Consider the following 26,327-nt stretch of genomic DNA (forward strand, 5'->3'; position numbering starts at 1 on the left):
TCCAGGGATTTATATTATGAAAAAATGAAATGAAATCTTTAAGTTTGACGTACCATGGTTATGCCGGCTAGGCTAAAGGAGACCGTGATGATAAGAAATGAAGGAAATTGTGGAATCAAGAAAGTGGGAGGAAACGGGAGAACCCCGAGAAAACCCACACATGTGGTGTTTGTCCATCACAAAGTTCACTTGGCGCGAGCTGAGATCGAACCAAGGACCTCATGCACTCAAGGTAGGATTATTATTATTATTATTATTGCATGGGGACTGATATCAGACAATTTTACTCAACAGATATCAGCCATACATTTCAGACTGAATTTTTGAAGAGAATCTGGACACCAGAAGGCTTACCTTCTGCTCCATATCTGCTTGGAACCATTTACTTGAAGTAGCCCAGATTCCCTCTAAAACTGATTAAGTAAGATTAAATTTACGACTGATATCTATGTGATTCACGATGTACTCAATCCTATGTAGAAGAGGCGGAACTCTTTGGCATTTAACCTTGACCTATACTATTTTCTGAACACAATACATTTGTCCTAAATATACCTATTTCACGCACCTTGCAAAACTAAAACATGTAATAGATTAACAACATAATTAGTTAAGTCCATTGATTATACTTTGCGTAAATTAATGACAAAAAGGGCGCTAATACTCTGAAAGTAGATCACTAAGGTGAGAAATATTGCGTTATTATTGAAAAGCAGTTCACCTTCAAAACTTGCCTATATCATCTGCCAATGTAATTGAAATGTGAGCTATACTCATCATGTGTATCCTATCGAGCGTGGCGTGGGTGAGTTATGTTCTTCCGTTCCCACGATCTTTTAATAGTACTTTGGCAAAAGAAAGAAATATATATAGGCGAAAAAATGTAACCTCTCAGTAACCTGACTGCAACAACCTTCAAAGTTTGCATGTAATGAAATAATTTTTGCTTAAAAAAAAAAAAAAAAGTCTTCCAAATCAAGTAATATTTTCTTCTTTACACATAATTTTTCTGTGTGCAAATAGAGTGCCTTTCACTTTCGATGCGAAGTCGTGACGAAAGAATACCTCCCCCCGTTTCTCCCGCGCACCTTATCCTTCCTCAAAAAAAGTCAAATCAATTCATAGCCCGTTTTACAGCATCTTCGTCACCGTAGTCTTAAGTTAAAAATGTTCTCTTCGCATTTAGCGGATCTTCCATACTTTCACTGTGTGCCAATGGTTACTTCACGACCAAATACCTCGCATCGTACATTACACTAAATAGTCAACTTGTTTTTCTTTCTTGTTTTTAAGAAACCGTGAGGATACAATGAAAACATGGAGATCTTACTATTATTCAATGTTTCAATTTTTTTTATAATTATTGCTTGTCACCATTTACCTCACACGCCGCTAGAGTGTAAATTGGGTAGCTTGGGCAATATCTTTCACTGTTTTTAATTTGTGCAAAAAATACGTGCAGAACGAAAAGTTGTATTCATTTAGAATGTGTCGCTCAGCTGGATTCCGTTTATTTACTTTGAGAGAAGAAACAATTTACACAGCTGAAATTTTGCTCTAAAGGTACAACTTGCTCAATATCGTAGCAGCTTAATCAAATAATATCAAACTGTATGTCATATATGATATCGCATACGACGGACATCCAATCAGTGGCGGATCTAAAGATATACCACATTGACTTGACACCTAATCTTCCGTTCCAGGCGCTGCTATCGGCTGAAAGAATTCCACTCCCTTTCTCTCGCTTAGCAACAGCTGAACCCTTATTGGCTCAACGCGTGGGTGTGTCGAGGGTTGAGCTTTAGTTCGCATTTTTGCCACGGATCAAGACATTTTGGCAGCACTATAGAAGGTAAAAATTGGGGAGAAGCAGCCACAACCTAGACTATGATAGGTATAGTACATCATGAGTGTACAATATTTCATGAATCCTGCAGAAGTTTTCAACTTAACTCTCTTCTGATGGACATTATGGCTATGTTGCACGTTGGCATCCTGGATTATAAGTATTGTTTCTACACATTGCACAACAGGAAAAACTGCACCTGAAACTATATCTAATGTTTCAAAAATTTTCTAACAAAGAATAAGAGGCAACTCTTATTATAAACTTTCAAAAATATTTAAATAATAGATTCAATTATTTTTATCTCTCAAAAAACTGAGGGGATAGGCCCTCCCAGTCCCTGGCTAGAACCGCCACTGCATCCAATCACCACATATTTTAGCCTTATAATTCCTTACTTATATATTATTATACCTTAGCCTATATTAGTGATAGTGTGCCCAATGACCTCTAATAGCGTCAGGCAGGGAAGTGATAGTGTACCCACTGATCTCTAATAGCGTCAGGCAGGGAAGTGATAGTGTACCCATTGACCTCTAATAGCGTCAGGCAGGGAAGTGATAGTGTACCCACTGACCTCTAATAGCGCCAGGCAGGGAAGTGATAGTGTACCCACTGACCTCTAATAACGTCAGGCAGGGAAGTGATAGTGTACCCACTGACCTCTAATAGCGTCAGGCAGGGAAGTGATAGTGTACCCACTGACCTCTAATAGCGTCAGGCAGGGAAGTGATAGTGTACCCACTGACCTCTAATAGCGTCAGGCAGGGAAGTGATAGTGTACCCACTGACCTCTAATAGCGTCAGGCAGGGAAGTGATAGTGTACCCACTGACCTCTAATAGCGTCAGGCAGGGAAGTGATAGTGTACCCACTGACCTCTAATAGCGTCAGGCAGGGAAGTGATAGTGTACCCACTGACCTCTAATAGCGTCAGGCAGGGAAGTGATACTGTACGCAGCGACGTGTATTAGCATGATTATTTACTATTAGGAATTAGCATGGCGCACTGATACAATTTCTGCTTGTTATAAGGAATTCTCATTGTGTCGTTTTACCTTCCTAGAACCAACATTGCTAAACTCTTAAGCAAAGTTATATAATATTTCGAAGATAGTGTGACGCACAAACTGTCTTGTTTTTCTTTTATAATTAGGATATACTGCACTTAACTTCCTCGTCTTGTAGGCGAGAAAATGTTGTGGGAAAGGGCTATAATGGGATCTCGTATAATGTTTTGTACACTTTGTCAGAAAACTGATGGTGGCAAAAATTGTTCCCAATCTTTTCTTAAGTTGATTTTAAATAACCGAGCAAATAATCCTTACAAAATCCAAAAGATTCCATGTGATCTGTTTGCGAAAAGAGGTTGAAGCCCCCCCAACAGAGGGCTACTATATTAACTGATATATCTGAGCTCAAGGCCTAATAAAGCGTGTTTTAACTTACACGCCTGTTTTACCTTGGGAGCCGCGTGATGTGATGCGTAGACAACTCACGTTGTAAAATGTGTGGTGGGTAAAACCCTCTAGTTGGTTCGTGAAAATTTTACTTGTTCATGTTTTTAGTTATTAATATTGACATGTTTTACATTGGAACTTTTTATTACATATATATTTCGTAATAAAATGCCATGACATTGAGGGAGAAAAATTCTCTAATGTGGTATTCAATGTGCTATCTTTAGAGCCAACTAGGTTACAGAAAAAGGGGGATATTCTTTAACTGGACACAAAGCCTAGATGTGGTTCGTTAATACGTTTTTTTTTTCTTTGTGATGGCTATAAGTTTCATCATTTTGGTACAGGATGCAAATTCGATTTTCACGTTTGTGTTGTATAGATTACAGAAAGCGAACAAAGTGAATGAATATAAGGGAGAAATTGGAAAATTCTAAAATATCCACCGTCACATCGTTGTCTGCTACAAGTTTATATGTCCTAGGGTTGAACAAGTACTCTTCACATTAGAAATGAGCGCAATGGCGTAACTAAAAGCTTGGGGGTCCTCTTGCAGATAATGTGGAGTGGGGCCCCCTTCTCTACGTCCTACATCACAATTTGGCGCCCCCTATTGGTTTGAGGCCCCCGCAATGCGGGGTTTGCGTGGACCTTATTTACGTCCCTGAGTGAGCGTACTCTCTCCGTAAACGCATTAATGTGGTGTTGATTCTACTTTGAACTCGTAGGTTCACCTTTTACGTAGCCTTGGAGCTAAAAATGACCGCTAAACTTCAACAAATAAACAGGAGAAAAAGAGCATCACGTCACCATGCAATTAAAAGAGAAACACTTCAGTCTGGGTTACCCTATAAAACGGGATCCCCAAGAAGGTTGAGAAGTTATGATCATATAAAGAAAGTAAAACCGACTTCAACAAAAGCACTAAAAACCAGAAAATAATAATAATAAAGCCCTTAAAACTGAAAAAAAAAAATCATTCCTATTATTTATAAAGAAAATTTTGAAGTTAGTGCCAAGCCAAACAAATTAATGCCTCATAAAATTATAATCGAAACTAATTTTATATTAGATATTAATTTGTTTGGTTTGGCATTGACTTCAAATTTATTTATTTATAATAGAAATGGATTGCCTTTAGCGCTTTCGTTAAAGACAGTTAATATATATTTCTTTAAAACTTATTTTCTGGTTTTTAGTGCGTTTTGAGATCAGTCATTTTTCTTTAAATTTATTTAATTCTTCCACTTCTTTGTTACCCCACTAGTTTAGTTAGATACTTAAAGTAAAGGTAGAGCATTAACTTCCTAGAAAGTGGGTCAGTCTAAGAAACATGCGTAAAACAAACAAACAAACAAACACACACACACACACACACACACACACATATATATATATATATATATATATATATATATATATATATATATATATATATATATATATATATATATATATATATATATATATATATATATATATATATATATATATATACAAAAGGAATAATCAAATTCGGTGCAACAATGTCGAAGTTAGGCGTAAACATACACACGATTATGGTATGAACACTGTCAGCCATTGGTAAATTTCATGGTGTAACTCTGAAGGGTATGATTAGATCCTTATGAAATTTATGTGGGACCATTGGGAAAGTATGCTTTTTCGAAAACTAAAAATTATCAAAATCAATGAACTTATATCCAGAGATGCGTGAGTCGACCCACGACCAACTGTGATAAACTCTGACCAGTTGGTGGGTCAGAGTGAGTAATGGTTGGTCACGGTGGGTGGTGGGTCGCAGTGGATTACGTCCTGTTGATCCATGACCCACTGACCCACTCCATCTGCTTAGACTCAACACTAGACACATAGACTATATATATATATATATATATATATATATATATATATATATATATATATATATATATATATATATGAATTCATCCTTATGAACTTTTGAAATATAGGATAATGTTGGGTAATGTGGTCATAAAAATTAAAATAGCAAAATTTCTTACAGATGTTAAAATATAATTTGACAACAAATGTTATAGAAACGTACACTGATACCTTATCTATAGTCTCAGAGAGTTTACTTTCAAAAATACAGTATGTATATATATATATATATATATATATATATATATATATATATATATATATATATATATATATATATATATATATATATATATATATATATAAAAGCAGTCCGAATTGATTTGATTTGATTTGATTTGATTTGATTTGATTTTGGGTTTTAGCGTTTCTTTCAGCAGCGAAGCCATATGAGACGTAGACCTACAGCTTAACGTGAGAATTCCTAATCAAATGAGCTCCTTCCGGGAATCGATCCCAGGTTTCCCATGCCGAAGACGTGTATGCTAACCGCTGAGCTACGAGGGAGCTACGAGCGGAATTGAGAATCTTATCCTTTTTTAAGTGGGTTAAATATAGAAAGATTTTGTTGTACCTTATAAAACGATATCAGAAATCTGTAACATGAATTTTTAATGAATTAAACATTTATGACATTGCTTCTTCGTGGGAAATTGACTAATGCGTGTGTTTTCTGTGTGCGTAACAGTACCAAGTTGCATCCCCGGTGACAGGAATTTATTTCGAGGGGGATCCAGAGCTTTTTGGGGGGCAGGTTTAAATTCAATATGAGGATAAATCATATTATAATTTGTAAAATCACTTCTAAAATTAGAATAAATTGACAGAAAGGTTTGGAACTTCGGGGGTGAGGAGTCCGGACCGTGAAGTCGCACCCACTGGGAACGCCCTGCCCGGTTAAGATATTTAGCTCGGAGAAACTAATGGTTTGAATGTCACTACAAAGGGTGGATGTTGTATTATACAGGGACATACGCAGGGGGAGAGTTCCGAATCTCCCTTGAAATTACGATTTTTCTGTAAATTTATTCTAATTTCAAGGGTGATTTTACAACTTTTAATATAATTTATCTTCATATTAAAATTTGGACCCCTCCCTATAGTTTTGGATCTTTCCCGAAATAAATTCCTACGTACGTGCCTGGTAATAATTATATGAGCGACTCGAGTGAACATAATGGTATGTTACATTTTCTAACTTTCATGTAAAATGGGAAAGAAACTTAATCATACCCTGCAATTCAATGTAATGACACATACAAAACAAGCTTTCCTGCCATCTGTAGGTATACTTCCGAAAATTAAACTACCTACTTACTCTTCTGTGGTCCGATCAAACCTATTCCGCCTAAGAAATCAATTTCATCGGAAGTGGTCCTTACCATCATGTTTGCCCAAGCTGCTCATATATCCTTAGTGCTGTAAAATGGTGTTTATTCCATACAATCAATTAAATAACTACACCACTGCTCTTTGAGACAACTTGAGTTGAGTTGATTTTGAGTTTATCGTCTCTTTCAGGAGCGAAGCTATATAAGACGGGACCTACTGATTAACGTGGAATCGAACCCGGGTCTCCCACGCCAAAGATGTGTACGCTAACCGCTCTTGAGACAATTTATACCACTGAAATTTTCGAAGTGATTTTACAATATATTCCTAGACTATTAGTAAGATTGAGGGATGATGTAAAATACTGCGGACATGTCGTCACTAAGTTATAAGTTTTCACTTCACTTCATTATTACTGAATTTTATTGATGTATCACTGTTTGGAGTTATTTTCAAATAACCTTCAATAAGCTTTTTTCTTCTTAAATAACAGTAATAAGAGAATTTAGTAGGAGGAAAAGAAACGAAACGGCCTTCACGGAGATCAGGAATTGAAAGGCAGTATGCGCTATGGCAGATGGTTAATGAGAACCATCTTCTCAACTACTAAAACACCCAAATTACTTCCGGGAGATCAGTTTTTTTTTTTAAAGGGAACCCATTGCTTCTACGTGACTGAATAGTCGAACCAAACAGGATTTCTCATTTCGCTTCAGCTATTGAGAATAAAATAAAATAAAAACAAATATAAACAAGAAACAATAGTGTCAATTACGAACAACAGCCGCAAAGGGCGTTTTTTTTTTCGGTCTAAGAAAAGTTGAAGAGCAAATACAAATTTTGAAGTGATAACTACCGCAAATTTATTTATAATTACGAGAAAAGTCAGGTTTCTTTATGGGAGATGAATGAGCGTTAAGAAAAGTAGCCGCGAAGTTCAATAAGACAAATTTATAATTATTAAGCAAAATGTTAGTGAAAAAATGGGTTTCATGTGCAAATCGCTAATATAATGGGTTTACGGTAATTAGTATTGTAGCATTTTCTCAGTTTAACATCCAACGATTATGTCCTTTAGGCTAAAGGGGGGGCGATAATTAAGCGAATTGAATTATAATGGAAGAATTGGGAGAATAAGAATGTGGGAGGAAAAGGAGTACGCCGAGAAAACCCACGGAGGACACGGTGTTGTCCATCACAAACTTACTTGATCGGGAATCGAACCAGGGACCCCACACACCAGAGATAAGTGCTCTGTAACTGAGCCACCGTGTCCCATTTCATATTATTGATCTGCCCACAATACCCAAAATGACCGTAAAGCTTTTCAAAATCTCAGAAGTATGCGGGGATAGAGTACATTACTGCAACATGTAATCAACTGCAATCTGCTGTGAATTAGGACAAGTCCAACGTTGCATGTTAGTACTAATAGTATACAAGTAAGTTGCTAACTCTGCAAATACTGTATATCGGTTAGATACTATAAATATGTAAAATACTATTTCTCAAAACTACTAGTCTTGTAATATGTATTTTACAAGTTGTAAAATTTTGTGACGTAGAAATACTAGAATAATATTATAAGTCAACTCTAAATATTAATGTTGATACCTCTAATTTGTCATGATTTTATGATATACAGTATACCTACAATTATAAAATACTTGATTTTGAGAAGTTTTATACTAATATTACTCAAGAATAATATTTTTGAGAATTAGATTCCAAAATGTTAGGAGATCGTTGAATGTTCAATATCAGTTTCTTTCAACTAATTATTTTCATTGGGAAAATATCATTTGGAGGAAAGTATGTCATTTTGATTGTAAGTAATAAAATTAAATACTGTATAAAACAATAAAGCACATATCCTTATTAAATTACGTATAATACTATGTTATTTAATATAAATACAAGGGGGGATCAAAAAGTACAGTGAATGTAGTTGCACAGTGCCATCTATCGATATTCCATCCATTTTAACAAGTAAGCCCGTAGCCTAAACCTTAAGCACCAAGGATCTTATATAACATCCTTGTTTAGTACAGTGTCGAGTTTGAACGAGTTGTGACATGTTAGCTGGCTTCCAGAGGCAGAAGAGTGTCTGTCGTGCGCCAACATTAAGTTTTATTCTAAGCCGCAAAAGAGTGCCAAAGAAGCTCACGAAATGTCAAGATCAGTGTATGGCAATGAGATAGTGGCATCAAAGACTGTTTACAGGTGGTATGAACGATTCAAAAGCGGCAAGGAGTAGTTTGAAAACGAACAACGATCGAGACGTCCTTTGACGTCAGAAACAGATAAAAACGTGCAAAAAGTGATACAAATTATTTGTTCAAACAGGCGAATGATTATTAGTGAGCTTTCCGAAGAACTAAACATTCCGTATAGGTTTGTAAAAAAAGCATTTTAACCGCCGATTCAATGAGCAAATGGTTCCCTTCTTCACCACAAAAACGAGCCACGCCACACCTTGCTTTTGATCTTTGAGTTTTTGGCCGAAAAATATTCCTGTCTATCCATATTCGCTGTGCTCTCCAGATATAGCACCATGTGACTTTTGGCTATTCCCAAAAATTAAAACCGTGCTTAAAGGAAAAGGTTTTGACACCATTCCTGACATTGAGAAGGCCGGACATTACAGCTAAACACCCTTCCAAAAGAAATCTTCCAGAAGTGCTTTCAGTCATAAATTCATCATTGAGATAAGTTCATCGCTAGCCAAGGACAGTACTTTGAAGGAGATTAAATCAAATTCCGTCATTAGCACTTTGTTTCTAATAAAATTATTCACCGTATTTTTAAACATATCTTCGTATATTAATATGGAAGAGCAAATTAATATGTTTTGGCATGTATTCCCAAATACTGAGCACACCTCCCAAATCCATGGAAAAACTGCGGGCGGCCATGCGTTTCAACATTCCCCCGCAGTAACTTTAATTTATAAAATAAAAAATGTTCTGACTAAATGAAGCAAAGAAATTATAAGAAAATTAACAACGTAGGACCTCATGGCACAGTTTTACGCCGCTAATTTCTTCTCCTGTGCAGGGTTTTCAAAAGGAAGTGGATTAATTGATGACGGACTAGAGGGAAAGATGTCCTATTGCAAAGAGAAGACAAAATATTGGAATTGGGAGCTTATTGTATGTACCATTGAAATGTTTACAAGTCCAAACAGAAAAGGAATAAGCTACTGAAAACACACACATATAAAATATATAATAGTTGCTTCATTAACGGATGACCAAAGGTGTAACTTTCTCAATGTGACGTAACAAAGCTGAGGAACCAAAGATGTTTACTTGGTTGAGAGTAAGACTTCGAGCGAAGTACGTACTACTATTTGTTGGTCGAGTCTCTGAATATAATTAAGCAGGCAAACTAGATCATGCAACTTCCGGCGTACCATCTCTACGTTGTTGTTTTTTTCATTTGTTTATTTGTATAGGTTTATTTTCTTAATTTTCTTTTTGTTTCCAAAGCAAACTTCTTTTTTTCCTTTCTTTTTAAACAGAGAAAGTAGTTACGAAACGAAATACACAAGCAGTGGGTGATTAAAATGAATGAACGAATGAATGGACAAAATACGGCGGACCAAGTAACAAGAGAGATAAGTTGAAACTGCATTTCTTATATTATGTAGTTCAGGAGAGCTAAGAAAAGGAAAAAACTCATGGAAGTCGTCCATATCCTGAGAAGTTTTCCTTCTGCCTCAATTAAAGATCCGTTGTGTGTTCGTCTACGTTAATTCCATGTGATTTTCTCACGCTTTTTTCTTCTTTCTTTGCGGATTATGTAATATGAAGTAAGAAAAAAGAGAAAACACATCATCTTCCGGTAATGCCTGCAAACGTAATTCAGGACAATTTTTTGTTTCTTCTTTTCTATCTCTTGCTATTGTTAAGTTAAATATAGTCCTCTTTATTCCTTTATCGTGTGAAAACCCAAAACAAATGAATAACTATATATGTATATTTTGTTAGCATTTAGTATTTGAGATGGTTCAGTGATACTTTAATTGTTCCTTTTGGTTAAAATGTCAGACGTGTATATAAAAGTACAACGAATGTTTATCACAAAACATTGGCTTGTTTCATCTCTGTGTTGTATGGTTCGTGTGTGAAAAACAAAAGAATATTACAAAACAGTTAGTATTTAAAAGATGTCTCGGTTTTTCTTTCTCTGTTAATTAAAATTGCTTACACCATCATGGTAAATGATTACTATATTACTGAAATGATAAAGGCAGTTAGTTTTTATTCCGTTCCCGGTCCTACTATGAATTGTTGTTTACAACTTTATGCTTCAATGCGTATTACATTGAAAAGAATGTGGACACAGTCTTGTGTCTGGAGTTGTATAGATATAACACAAAATATTGCGTGAGTGTGTGTGTTTATGTATGTTCGTCTGTCATCAAATTTTAGCACAGAAAGGACTCATTTAGAACCACAGGCACCGATCATGGAGGGCATGGGCCCTTCAATGCTCATGTAGGACCCCGCATTGTATTTATGAATACATAATATTTGGCATACTTTGAATTCAGTTTGTCTTAAAATACGTATATATGGCTTCTGCATCTGAATGCTAACTCCCACAAAGTTACAGAGAAATCAGCGCCCCTGTTTAGAGCTATCAAATTTTGTGCACAAATCTTCACCAAACTAATTGTATACGAAGGCGTTATTTTTTTTTTTTTTAAATTTTCGTATTGATATTTTTTTCGTAAGTACTGGATTTAGAGGTGGAGACAATGTTACCCGGTTTTGGGAACCTGAAGAAAATTAACAACCGATTCGAGTGAATCGGCTAAATGACACCACTGCACGTAGGTAGGGTGTTAACTGAGTATAGTTTGTCATGTGTAGATTAGACACAATTGATTGGTTTGTATTTATTTATTTATTTATTTATTTATTTTGTCAACAGCGTCACTAGGGTCTATATACGCAATACCGTCAATTTAAAGTGGGATTTGAACCATTATAATGCGTTCGACTTTTGCACTGGAAATCGAACCAGGGAGTCCGTGCACCAAAGGCACAGATATTAACTACTAGACCAACGAGGAGGACCCAGGTTAAGTTCACACATAAGTTTGACAATGTATAGTCTTGTCAAAAAACTGTTCATCCACATGACTTTGAAAAATTCTGTATCCTTATTCAAAGAAGGAATTAATTGGTCTATTGATATCATTACTCCAAGTATTACGATTTCCTCCCTACGATTGTAAGAATATAGAATTGAAAAAGAGGGCCAGGATTTTTTTTGAAACAAGATTGTATCTAGTAAAGTACCTGTCTTCTGCTAATGGAAAAGGAAGATGCTATCCTATGTTCTAAGAAATAAAACGAAAATCGGGGAATCGAATAAAAAATGGCCTTTCCAGACAAGAGATCCTCAGTGTGAAGCTCATCTAATAGTGCAAATAACACACGTTCCAACGCAGTGGCGGATCTAGTGCAGAGCCGGGGGTCTAGGCCCCCAGTTTTATGAGTAACAAAAATAATTTAAGCTATTATTTATATATTTTTGAAAGTTTATAGTAAACTTATGATAAACTTATCATAGTCCGGGTTCTGGCTGCCCCCCCAATTTTTATCTTCTAGATCCGCCTCTGCACCCTTCTTAACGTTTGGTCAGTTCTACTAGGTCTTCAGAAGCTACCTCTTCCTATTTTCCTTCTACTTTCCAGTACAAGAAGGTATAAGTAAGTTCACATTTCAAGGTAGCAGAACCTTCCTATAACTTCTTACATGCATTAAGACTTGCAGGCGTTAAATTTCACCAAGTCAATGCTTTCTGTTTCGTAATCCCTCGAAAGGAGGAAACAAAAATTGTTTATGTGTTCGGAAGTGTTATACCACACAAATTTTATTTACTGTATTTATCACAGAGGGATGGAGTTTAATCAAATTCATTCTTGTTTTCCGATCAAAGAGGAGCCTAGCCTAATCCTGACGAGGAACGGACATGAACGTGTCATCAGGACATTCAAATCAAACCTAGTGTATTCGATAAACGTAACAAAGATATGTTCATGTACAAAAAACAGGTGCCATGGTCAACGGAGTAGGTCCCTAGGGCCCATTAACCCTGTTAGTATAAAGAAAATAGTAGACACACAGTGAAATAGCTATTACATCAACACTCTTCATTGGAATTCCTTCAGCATGAAACAAGCTTTCCAGAAGTGCTACGTATTAGAGCCCATAACGTACTTGAAGAGGGAAAATTTTGAGAATATCGGGAAAATCCCCTTCAGAAATCCCTTCCATCAACTTTGGACCCCTTTGGAGTGGCCCCGGGTAAAAGCACACAATCCAAACGTATCTCAAAAAATGCTATAGGAGATAAGAAATGTGTGTACCAAGATTTGTATTGATAGACTTAATAGATATGAGGATAAAACTTGTATACCAATACACGCTTTCCCCTCATACCTATTCTGTCTATCAATACAAAACTCGGTTCACAAATTTCTTAACCTTTATAGTATTTTCCGAGATTATTTGGAGTGTGTGCTTTTACCTGGAACCACTACAGTGGGGTCCAAAGGGTTCCAGTTAAAACTTTGAAAGCGTACCTACTTTCTGGCTATATGATCTGCCCACCTGAGCTTCTTAGATTTAATGATCCTAACAATGTTTGCTAAATAGTATAAACTATACAGTTGCTCGTTATGAAGTTTCCGCCATTTTCTACTTCCGTTCCTCTTGGATCCGAATATTCGCCTCAAAATTTTATTTCTGAAATATAACTAGCTATTTTTAATCCTCTATAAAAATTATAGTATTATATATTCATATTGAAAACAGTATATTATAAACAGTATATTGAAAACAGTATATTATAAAGCATTTATTAAGATATTACATTGTTTGCTTCGTTTACTTCAATCGTTGAGCACTCACAATGAAAACAAAAATGGCGGCCCGCTCATCTGCTTATGAGCCAACACAAATCATCGTGCTGGATCTTACGAGCGGCCAGCAGGAACTCCAAATCTCACTTCATGTGATTTTTTCTTGCGGTGCTATACTAAGGAGAAAGTGCACAAGTTCAAACCCCGCACAGTGGATGAATTGGAGTCACGGATTCACGAAATTATTGCCAACATCCCAACTGCCTTCCTTCAAGAAGTATCAAGTGTATTCTTGGCCGTTTGAGGAAGCTGATTAACAACACAAGCGCCCTCGTTGAGATTTAACATTCTTTTATTTTATTATTTAACAAAGGACATGTGTACATGTTTTGCTGATAAATAAGAATCAATATTACAGAATTTATTACAGTTTCTTAATACCTAGTTACTTTTTACCCAAGCTGTATATCGATTCACTTTGTAATTGATTGGAGTTTAACATCCGCTTTCATTCTGAGGCTATATGAGACAGTACCCACCGTTTAAAATAGTATCAGAACCACTACTAAAAATTGTATCCCAGGAAGGTACCATCATCGGGATCTAACCCGGGACTATGTGCCTAGAAAACACGCGTGTTAACCACTTGGCCACGAAGAGATGCCCATCACTAGTGTAAATAATTATGGCAAACGGTGTTTATGTATTGTAATCCTAATTTGATTCATTTGAAGTGCAATATTTTGTTCAATAACAAAAGTTTTCCTTTCCCAATAAAACCTCCAGTGCTAATGAAACAAGAAGCAAAAGGAATACATCAGCCTATTTTATACGAACTACAAAAGGTACGGGCTACTGTACTGAACTTTCTCGCTTTCACTTCTTAAATTGAATCCCATCATGCTTTAGTTATTTACGGAAATATATATTTACGAAATATGAACAATATTATAATAATAAGCGTTTTTGGGAAACTTAAAGAAATCTTACTCTCAAGAGCTCTTTGTGGAGTGGAAAATGAAAATATAAGGAGTACACTGGAACACTATTTGCTAAAGAACATGTTGTTCAAAAGAGAGATATGCAACGCAGTTGAATGTATCTGTGCAAAATTAGATATCCAGCGGGAGCCCACGTGGTTCGGATTGCATGTTAAACTGTAAGTTTGCGTCTCATATAGCCTTGCTGCTGGAAGGAGGCTAAACTCTAATCCATCTGTTAATTTATCTTTGCGCCGGAGAGCTCTTTTGGGCAACTTCTGGAAAAAGAGGGTAAGCCACCCCGGGAGTATGCCTGGATGAAATACCGGCCGCTATTAGATAAAATTTTGTTTACTACGTACTTTATGCAGGATGGGACGAGCATAACATTCTCACCGGGAATAGAGCTAGGATCTCTCACAAAAGGCAAGAACATAAGACTGAAACAGGTTCATACAATTGTGAAAAATGTTATTCCAAAATTAAGCGTATAGTACCTTTGTTCACGATACATGTGAAATTTGAAAGTATTACTTTGTTATTTGAATAAAATGTACCACTTAGAAATGCAGCCAGGAATTCATATTGTAGAAGGAAATTTTATTTGTTCTCAAGCATAATCATATTATAAAGAACAATTGTCACACACCCGGAACAAATCCGCGTCAGATTACATGCACTTACATGTAAAGTACAGATGGTACACGAATGCATTTTTGATGTGTGAAATAGTGAAAATAAATGCATGCAACCTGCGAACTATTATGAATTAATCACAAGTATCTGGAGCATTAGAAAGAACTGTATTAACTTCCTCATATTTGGTTCTCTGCATATGTTTTGCATAAAGCAGTTCAAGTTAAAATCAAAATACTAGTTACCTATAAGAATCTGAGGTCGTGCCCCGTTTTGGTAATGAGGCGAATGATCCATTTGTGGTGGACAGAAAAGCGTAAAAAAGGGGTCTAAGGCGAAGTGTTCGGAGCAGAACACAGTTAAATAAATTTTACAAATTTTATGGTAAACAAATAGTGTTCCAATTATTGGTTATTTCACAGTAATTTTTTATATTATTCCCTTCAACTAACAGTTAACTATTTAAAAAAGTATTTTAACATTTATGGCGAAATTCTGGCAGTTGAGGCGCTAAATTTTCACCTTAAATTTTCAAGTATTCACTATAAGAATATGAACTTTATGTTTCATCAATAAATTTATGATCAATATCTTGTGTTAAGTGTTCAGTTACAAGTTACTGCTAAGACTTTTAACAGATATTATGCATAAACACAAAAGTTTACTGATCACATTTCTATGAAATTAAGATATTTTCTATGAAATATACAAACCCAGAAGATAACGGAGGAAAATTTTGACAATAACGACTCAAAATTCATATATTTTGTACGTAATATGCGATAGGGATATCGTAGGAAGTATCCCGGTGATAAGGACATAAAATTAAAGTACTTTCTTTGTAATACAAAGTTTTGCGATTACCCAGGAATAATTCCGGAGATAACAGAGGCTGCGATGGTTCGGTAATACAGCTTTCACCTCTAGTGCGTGGGGTCCTGGTTTGATAGTGGTGGACAAACACCGTGTGCGTCAGTTTACTCGGAATTTTTCCCGTTTCCACCTTCTTTCTTTGTTCAACAATTGAATTTATTCTCATCAACACCGTCTCCTTTAGCATCAACGACATTATCATGGGACGTAAAGCTGAAATGTTTCATTTCATTTTCAATTTCAGTGACAGTGCCATAAAATGTAAGTATCGTCTACGTAATATTCAAAGTTAGATCATATTACAGGAAGAATTATAATAATAACCTCATAAAATCCAAGTATTTTCTACGAAATACACAAAGATGGTAACGAAGGAAGAATTCCCTTGTTCTGCTAGTTTCTAATTTCCTTAAATATTTTCCTTTCGTTGAATAGAAAATCCCTCAAATTATGTCCTTACATTTTTCTAACATTCTTTAAAATTAAGTTGAATGTATAATGCATCTACAGTAGTCTCAGGTTCGATTCCCGGTGAGGACAGCGCTAAGCAAACATGATACAATGACAGAAGCCGGTGATCTAACCACATATTAACAAACTGATTTCCAACCTTTTCTGACCGACGAAGCATTTTGCAGAATGCTCACGTAATCGTGATACACTTCTTTGATTTACTATTAACAATAGTAATAATTAAGTAATGATAATGTAAGTCTGTAAGTTTCTCTCAAGTAATGACTTTATGTAGTGCTCAGCATTGCTGCTGCTGCTGTAAGCGTTGATTGGTATTATCTCAAAATTGATTTTTTTAAAAAAACTAATTAGGATGATTTTTAAATTCTAAAATTTCGCGATACACTGTGGGACAACATACTGTTTGCGATTTAGGCTCCTCCTTGGCGCTACAGCCAACGGTGTGTTGTTGCCGTCTAGATGACGCAGTTCATGAAATAAAAATAAAATCTTTGAGTTTATGTCTCACGATTATGCCTGTTAGACTAAGGGAGGCGATGATTAAAGCAAGTGAATGATGATGGAAGAATTTGGTGGAATGAAAAAAGTGGGAGGAAGCGGGAGTACCCCGAGAAAGTCCACGAGCATGATGTTGTCTAGCACAAACTTACTTGACAAGGGATCGAACCAGGGACCCCACGCACCAGAGTAAGCGCTCTACCACTGAGCCAATGTGCCCCCATGACGCAGTTCAATTAGGTAATCAGAGGTTAGCATTCAACTTCCACCAGCATCACTTCTGGCGTTGGAGGCTTTTGACCACGGAGACAAACTTGAGCTTATAATTGCTTCTTTTATATATATGAAGTGGCTAAGGAAAAGGGAAAACAGTACTTAAATTACAGGAAGTTGAAGGAAGAAATTTGTTTGCTTGTTTGAGGAGCACCTGTTGTGAAACTTGAACCTAAAGTTAAGATGATGTTAGAAAATGAGAGGAAAAGGTTAGAACTATGTGAAATGAAAATTTTCTAATATTATTAGCATTTAAGGAAAAAAAAATAATGTCCAAAGATGAGGCATCAGCACAAAATTATATGCGTAAGTGCAAAAACCTCATGTGTAATTTTCGAAAAAATGGAGAGAAAAAATTAATTTGTACACGTAAAATTTGATGGTGTACGACATGCGTACCACTGATTCAGGTGGAACTGATGTTGAAGTGAACTGATTTTTAATACTAGCTAAATGGCAGTGCATACAATGATTATTAAGGTATAGCCTAAAATTGTCTTTTACTTTTAAATTTTAATTTGCAATGTTGTGGAGGTAAGACATATTAATCAATAGACGATATCTAGCTGAATAAGATAACACATTTGACGGTAGATTCTTATACATAGTTTTTGAGAAAATAGTTAAAAAATACATGTTACTCGTTGTGAATTAATTATCAGTTTTTATTTCAGTGGAATAATTTCTTGTACTGTATATGTAGCAAAATGCACTGTTAACCAGCACATTATTGTTTGTGGTTTCCTGACGATAAGACACATCTCTTTACGCACATACTACTTGTAAATCTTTATTATAAAAAGAAAATATCTCAGTCTGTGAGTAACACTCATTCTTAATGGTTACCATAAAAAGACACATAAACAGATCGATAGGTGTTACTGAGTAGAACAAGTAAAATAAAATATTTTGTAAACTTAAAAATTGAAGCTGAATGAAAACAATGCCACCTTTATTAAGGTGATACTGATCTTGAAGCAATCTCATATATGAACGTTGTATGGTTAATGAAATATAACGCAAAATTATGATTTTAATCCTAAATTTTACTTTCAACTAGCTGAATATGCACATCCTTCGCATGGGAGGCTGTATTTGGAAGTCAACGCTTGTGGGAGTATCACCATTCATTTCAGCGACCGCAAAAACTATGGATTTGACAGTAATATCGGTCATTTTGGATTATTTTTACATGTCTCGGTATTCCCCGGCCCGCAGCCGAATAGGATAAATTTGGAAGTTAATGCGATTGGAGTTTCACCATTGATCTCAGCGACCATGAAAATTATGAATTCGACACTAATATCGGTCATTTTCTAGTACTTTTACATGTCTCGGCAAACGCCCCCTGAGGCCCCCCTGGTTCGAATTTCGACAAAAACGCTTCTCCTTGGTCTGGGGCCTGGACCAAGGTATCCGTGACCAAAATTTGTTAACTTTCGGTAACTTGTCTGGTTCCCAGGCCGGGCTTGGTCTAGGGCCTGAACCTTGGTACCCTTGATCAAAATTTGGTAACTCTCAGTCCACTCGTCTGGTTCCAAGGCCGCACACAGACAGACAGACAAACAAACACACAAACAAACTCTTTATTTTATTTATATTAGATTGAATTAAAATATTCTAGAAAGATTGGTAGATCATATAGAATTTAACAAAATCACAAGCTTAAAGGTAAATACGAATGCGTAGTTTACGAGAAAATCGACAAAAACGAAATTTTATCGCTCTAAAAGGCAAGTCGTTCGTGCCAATAATAATTAATGGTTCTGCTAAAACTGATGGCATACTGTATATCGAAGAAAATACGCTGTTAACTATCAGATCGTATCTTTTAACACTGACACACACACACACATACACACTTCTAGCTTGAACAAACATCTGCTAACAGTTTCGAACACAATACAGTACTTTAATATCCAGTAACATTTGATTATACTAATTCGATGTTCACCTACGTTAAGGTATATATTCCAAAAACTAGAAACCATGGATAAACATGTACGCAGTAATCACTCATAGTCAACGTCTTGCGAATAAAATCAGAAAAATAAACACACTGCTGAACAAGACTGCACGTATTTAATATAAAAACACATTTACACGTGACGTTTCGATCTTCTAGCCAAGATCCTCATATGAGTGTACGTCTGATGAGGATCTTGGCTAGAAGATCGAAACGTCACGTGTAAATGTGTTTTTATATTAAATAAGTGCAGTCTTGTTCAGCAGTGTGTTTATTTTTCAGTAATCAGAATTTCGTAATTTAAGTAGTTAGAATTCGATAATATCCACCATTTTGATTAATTCAAAAGTATATAATTTAACCCCTTAATATGCCGTGCCATATATGGCACATACCCTTTTTTCACTTTAGCTTTTTTGTGATTTATCAAAGGCATCAAATGACTGTTTTGTCTGCTGGGTGAGATATTGACGTGTATGAATAAGAGATTTTGGTGTTATCTGGCATGTTCTTTGTGAGTTGTAAGTGTGTCATATATGGCACTTACTTATTTCTTGTCGGAATTAAGTGAAAAATCTAAAATGCAAGTTTTAATTCATTTTTCAAGTTCCCATATGAGGATTTCCAATACTGATTATTTTTTTCCGCTAAAAGAAAAAATATCATGCCGAAAGAGGTTAAAATGCAATATGCATAGCCTATATTTAGAATATGAGAACATCTCGTCTCGGCCTCGATGCTGACGCCCCAATTAAAACTCAATGAAACTAATAGGACTTCTAGAAACTCTTAAACGCTCCTTTCCGCAATTTGAAATTTTCCGTTAAAAGTTTTATTTTGACTTCCGTTGTTCGTGTAACACAGTCTCCGTCTAATGAAGGGACTTTGATGTGTGTTCTATCCCTAATTTAATGAGACCATGAAATATTTAAGTTTAACATACATTTCTGTTTAATATGGGGTCCGTTGAAGGCATGTTTCATTGTAGTAGTTTTAGTATTTTGAATTTCCCTTAGTACTGCTTTGTCTATTGTATAACATCTGACCTGTTTGTACATAGCGATGTAAGTTGCAGAACTTTATAGTTGATCTTAGATTTGAAAATAAATATGTGAGATTGGATATTAGGTATTGGAATTTTGAACAAATGATAGGTGTGACTATATTTCGTATACATCATTTTAACAATCGCTTACTTAAACGAACACCCCATTAGGAAATCCCTGAAAATACATATTTTGAATATATATATATATATATATATATATATATATATATATATATATATATATATATATATATATATATATATATATATATATAAAACAGGGACTATAGGTGTACAAACTTTAAACGACATTAACAAAAAAGAATAACATATCGCCTGGGAGGTATAAATATCTTAGGAAGAAAGCTTCTGTAACGGAACAGGAATTACATATGGTATATTCAGATTTATAGGGTGATCTACTATAAAAGTAAGTAATTATAGTAGATGAATAAAAAACATTTAATGAATTCATTATTTGAATAACGAATATTTAAAGAATTTATTATTTGAATAACGATTATTTAAAAAATTCATTATTTGAATAAAAATATTTAAGGAATTCATTATTTGAATAACGAATATTTAAAGAATTCATTATTTGAATAACGATTATTTAAAGAATTCATTATTTGAATAAAAATATTTAAGGAATTCATTATTTGAATAACGAATATTTAAAGAATTCATTATTTGAATAAAAATATTTAAGGAATTCATTATTTGAATAACGAATATTTAAAAAATTCATTATTTGAATAACGAATATTTAAAGAATTCATTATTTGAATAACGAATATTTAAAGAATTCATTATTTGAATAAAGAATATTTAAAGAATTTATTATTTGAATAACGAATATTTAAAGAATTCTTTATTTGAATAACAAATATTTAAAGAATTTATTATTTGAATAAAGAATATTTGAAGAATTCATTATTTGAATAGCGAATATTCGAAGAATCTATTATTTAAATATTCGAATAATTCATTATTTGAATATTTGAATAATGAATTATTCGAATTTTAACAGCACCAGTCAACACCAAAAATTGCATTCCCCTTCGGGAATCGAACTCGGGAAGACAAGTATGAGACTTTTGCTTACTCGAGAGCACAGAAGGAAGTATCGCAGATATTTCACAAAAATTTCGTATAATTAAGAATGAATAAGTTTTGAACTAAATCCAGCCACTCAAACAAATTTCCAAAGAGAATATGTATACAACAATAACCTACTTACATGAGCATGTATTGTTTCCTCTCAAAATAAGTCCGTTACAAAGCCCAACATTAACCACTAAAAACACGCAACCTTTCGCACACGTTCAAACCAAATGTTCAATAAGTGCTTACCACACAAGCACAGGTGTTGTACAAAGTGTGATGTTTGGTAAGAACCTTTTTTCGCCTTTCTATCTTCAAAGGAGTTTCTAGCTTTACCGATACCCCTCTTTTGTGTCCCCCCACTACAACTAAAATCTCATCAACTGCCCCCACCACCACCACCAATATTAGCCCTCCCTTCCTGGTACAGTACTATTGAGAAAAACAAAGTTAGCATCCTTTCTGCATCAAAAACACTTTCACCTTCGCTGGATGGATCTTCCTTCACAAGCGACTTCTCCGATCATTGGCTACAATAGGGCAAGAGAAATGACCGACTTTGTACGTTTAAGGCACCAGGCGTTTTGTTTATGCAGACGTCCTTGGTCGAAAGAATCTTTCTTCCCTGATTGCCCTTTACTTACGGTATTAAAGAAGAAGACAGTGTCATCTGCGTGGGAAGTGGACAATGTAGGCTAATATCATTGTTTAAATAATCACTCATTTGTTTGTTCAGAGATGCGTGATTCAGCAATTGTAATCAAGATGGAATTTATTCACCTTGTATTAAACGAACTCGCCCTTCCAATTTACCATATTTAAATTTTACAATAATATTAGCGTTTGCCGAAAATAAAAAGATCCGAAGGTAAGAACCATATACCGGTACTTATCAATAGATCTCATGAAGCTGGACAAAATGATTTAGGTAAGAGGAAATACTCATGCGTACTTTTCGAGAAAAACGAACTTTTTGTGAACTTTAAAAGTGATGAAGTACAAGACTATTGAGACATTGGCTATTGACTAAATTGCTTGTTTGTTATTGGCTATATTATTGGATATATTAACCAATATTGGTTATGGGCTAAATTGCATATTGCTTATTCGTTATTGCTTATATTATTGGATATATTGGCCAATATTGGTTATTGATATATGGTTATTGAGACATATTGGTTATTTGTTATTGGCTATATTGGCTATATTATTGCATATATTGCCGAATATTAGTTATTGGCTATACGGTTAGTTGGAAAGGGATCACCATAAACCACTCTAATTATGGTACCATCCCGTCATTTAACTAAACAACTAAACAAATAATGTTGCTCACGAGCTGAAACATTACTTGTTTCATTTCGAATTCCGACTTGAATATGAGACGAGATGTATTCTTTTAAATTAGAGACGAGATGAGAAACATTACAATTTTCATTAACAACACTAGTTCACTCAAGTTTTAGTTCTCAAACAGTGTTTTGGTCTTACATAATGCATAGTATAAAACTATAAATACATAAAGTGATACTAGGAATGCCAAGAAGAACATTTACCAAGGTTTAAAGATACGCAAGTCTTTATATACAATATACTGCTATTGTTTAAATACGTATCCTCATAATCTCACCCTTTGTGTACATCTCGTTTTGTGACGAGAAAAGATTTCATAACGTGTAGATGAATTTAAGAACAATTAGGAGATGCATTTTGTGCATATATTTACAAAACCAGGCCAAGAGGAGAAAAGCTTTTTGAGAATGGATACGAAATGAAACTAAATTCTTCGAGAATCGAGGCGACACAAGACATCTATAACAATTTATGAGACAAGATAACAAAAACTTTTCTCGTTTTGTGAGCAACACTAATATATGTTACATATACGAGGCTAGTATCAAAAGTTAGATCTTCAAAGCGCTGGGAACACAGTGAAACTGTTCGTGGGTCTATTGGTAACAGTGTGGTGTTTGTTATTTCCCCCACTCCCAAACCGAATCTGCGTACATCTTGCTGGGACGCTCAGTTTTGGCTTGGCAGCCGTTTGTAATTGAGCTTCCGCTTGGCGCTACCGCCAAGTGCGAAGTTCTCGTATTAATTCGATTTTTGAACGCAATACGCATAAAACGAATTGAAATTCATCGCTAATTGACGGAAGTGTTCGGTGTGTCGTACATGGATGCCAGAAACGTCCGCAAGTGGTGTAGGGAGTTTTCAGCTTATCGTACTGAGATTCACGACGAAGAAGGGAATGGAAGACTATCAATTTCCGACAAAACAGTCGAGAAAGTTGAGCAAACCAATGACTACCTATTTCCTAAGCTGAAAAAAAAAAAACATTTTTCGGAACGCGCTTCAGCAACGACAACCAAGTGAAAGATAACAACGCTTCTTTAAACACATGGTGGTGGGTTGGCATGACATGCGCATACGAAAACTCCCACAGCGTCAACAAAAATGCATCGACCAAAATCACGACTATGAAAAAAAAAAAAAATACATAAATGTACGAGTTTTAAAATGACATAAACATTATTGAAAATAAACTTTACTTTTGGGATTATCCTCGTATGAAGTTATGATCTTTATTTTCAGCGCATTGTTCTGAGTTCAATTCCTGGCAAAAATACTTCTCCCGGATACAAATCTAAATAATATTTCGCATTTCACTTCAAACAGCAGATGTCGTTTCATATAGCACTGATGCTGAAGAGGTACCCTTAAGTCTAATCAATCAATTAAAAATAATTAATAAAAAGTCTTCAATATTGTCTCAGTGTGTGGTCAAATCACAAATAAAATTTCAACGCTAGTTCCCATATGGTAAGACTTCAATGTCTTTTGGAGAAATTCCTGATGTTCACAGGACCCCAAACTGTGCTTTGAGCTTATTAGATTTTCTCCTAAAGAGCAGACTAGTCCCATCCTCAAGTGAAAGATGAAAACGTCCTACGCCTTTCAGGTCAAGGACCAAACTAACCAACCATTGTGCAAAAGAACTTCGAGAGAAATAGTCAGAATCGTGACCAGTGATCGTCACTTTTGTCTTGGAAGGGGTCGCCGCCGAAAGCTGTATGGGTGGATGGAATGGAATGCAACCTATATTGATAACCTCTATATACTCACTCCTACTCAACCTAACGCATCTTCTTTCATTTCTTTCTTATTTTTTCGTAGATGGCAAACAAATGGCAAAGGTCGTTGCGGTCGACTAATGCAAAATATTTCTTTCCTTCTTCGGTGTGAGTTCATATTATGAAATCACCATAATTTCGTGCTAATGAAATTGGTGACACAGTTTTTATTTACTATTAATGTCCTGTATTCTTTTTCATTTGTTACCCCCCCCCCCAAAAAAAAATAGTTTCGTTTCACGTTTTGAAATTACGATATGCGAATTCAACATTGAAACCAAAGTAATATACCTATAACTTCCGATTACAATAGAACGATAAGGTCAGTGATGACCCTGTTCGTCGGACACTGAAACCATATTAAAATGATTTCTCGATGTCTCTTACAATTAGGGGTAAAAGTGGATTCGAAAAGGCACATGGACGCATGACGTCACGCATTCCTCCGGGTCTATTTTTGCTCATTGTAATTTTTAGGAAGTGGATGGACGCCATAGATATTTTTGGAAGTAGGGGAACGACGTTCTCTCGCGTTCCCTCACTTTTACCCCTGCTTACAATTATTGCTATATAGCAAGCAATATTAAAACTGAAACCTCTACTAGGTTTTACATTCACCAGTTTCAGTAGAAGATTAAGAGCGGGAATGAAATCTATTTTTGAGATCTTGGATCCATGTCAAGAAAAAAAGTTACCGAACCGGAAATGGTAATAGATTATCACCACTTTCGGTTGCAATAGAGAAATAAACTACAGTGGCTCTCAACTGATGTGTCGCGACACACTGGCGTGTCACGCAGTCCCCTAACGTCTGTGCGAAATTTTAGAGCTTAAAAATCACGAAGAATTTAATAATAATTAGCTAAAATCAAGACAGACTGTACCAGTCAACACCTCCAGCGGTAGCAATAATGCTCAGTGATATAGAGAGTCATTGTAAAAACTCATTGGTTTTACTATTATAATAGATATTATTATTATTATTATTATTATTATTATTATTATTATTATTATTATTATTATTATTATTATTATTATTATTATTATTTATAATAAAAATATCAAACAAGCGATGTCTTGGATGTCCAGTAAAGACGTCAGTTAATAAAGGTTGGGAATCACTGAACTAGAAGATGAAACCAATTCTTGTGATACTGAATCCATATTTTAAAACTGCTTCTCACTGTTTCTTACTATTCTTCTTTTTTTGTTTTATGGAGATCATATATTGAAACCGGAAGTAGTACTAAATATCTATCACTTCCGGTTTTAGTAGACAGATAAGGATAGATATTGAATCTATTCCTAGGATGCTGAATAGATTACAAAAGACGCTTCTAGTTATCTCTTCTCATTTCTGCTATTATATCTGTAGACAGAAGGACGTAACTGTTTTATAAGCCTTCCCTTCCATATCTACGCACAACATAGTCTGGCAGTCTAAAAAGAAATAAAGGAGGAAAAAGAGAGAGAGAGAGAAAGAAAGATTGGCATTTCTATATAGAATTTGATTTCCGAAGATAATTACTTTAAAATTTTTCATGTAAGGGAGAGAGAATGAATTCATCAGTTAAAATCTTTTCCTTTTTTTCTTTTCAGTTGCCCTATGACACATAGGTCTCTTTCTAAATCTAAAACAATAGCATACTATGCCTCCTTACTACCAGAGGTATTATTGTTCTAAATGGTCTCCATAATCGTTCGTGGCCAAATTGCTAACTCGCTTACTTTCTGTTAGCGTGGTCACAGGTTCGATTCCCTGTGGGAACACTTAAGTCTTCTATACATATTTCGAATTCCTCTTTAAAGAGTAGTTTCCGAACTTCAGGATAAATGAAACTTCTACCTCTAATCAAGCAATGTAAAAATTTCCGTTCAAGAGCAACACTAATACAACAAAAAGCAATAAGATA

The 26,327-nt window shown here is 35.1% G+C and overlaps 1 protein-coding gene across 2 annotated transcripts in view; it reads right to left on the reverse strand.

Annotated features, from left to right (window-relative positions):
- Positions 1 to 26,327, reverse strand: part of LOC145673263 (uncharacterized) — a 190,224-nt gene that overhangs the window by 64,348 nt on the left and 99,549 nt on the right. Inside the window, exon 1 of one of the 2 annotated variants that reach the window (XM_081742794.1) lies at positions 21,417 to 21,647. The exons of the other annotated variant lie outside the window; for it this stretch is intronic. The gene's annotated coding sequence lies outside the window, so the exon portion shown is untranslated. Of the gene's footprint in view, positions 1 to 21,416; positions 21,648 to 26,327 lie in introns of those variants that run through there. 2 annotated transcript variants of the gene reach the window in all.

Source organism: Thermobia domestica, chromosome 16, assembly GCF_964235325.1.
Source record: "Thermobia domestica chromosome 16, izTheDome1.hap1.1, whole genome shotgun sequence".
Lineage (NCBI taxonomy): Eukaryota > Metazoa > Arthropoda > Insecta > Zygentoma > Lepismatidae > Thermobia > Thermobia domestica.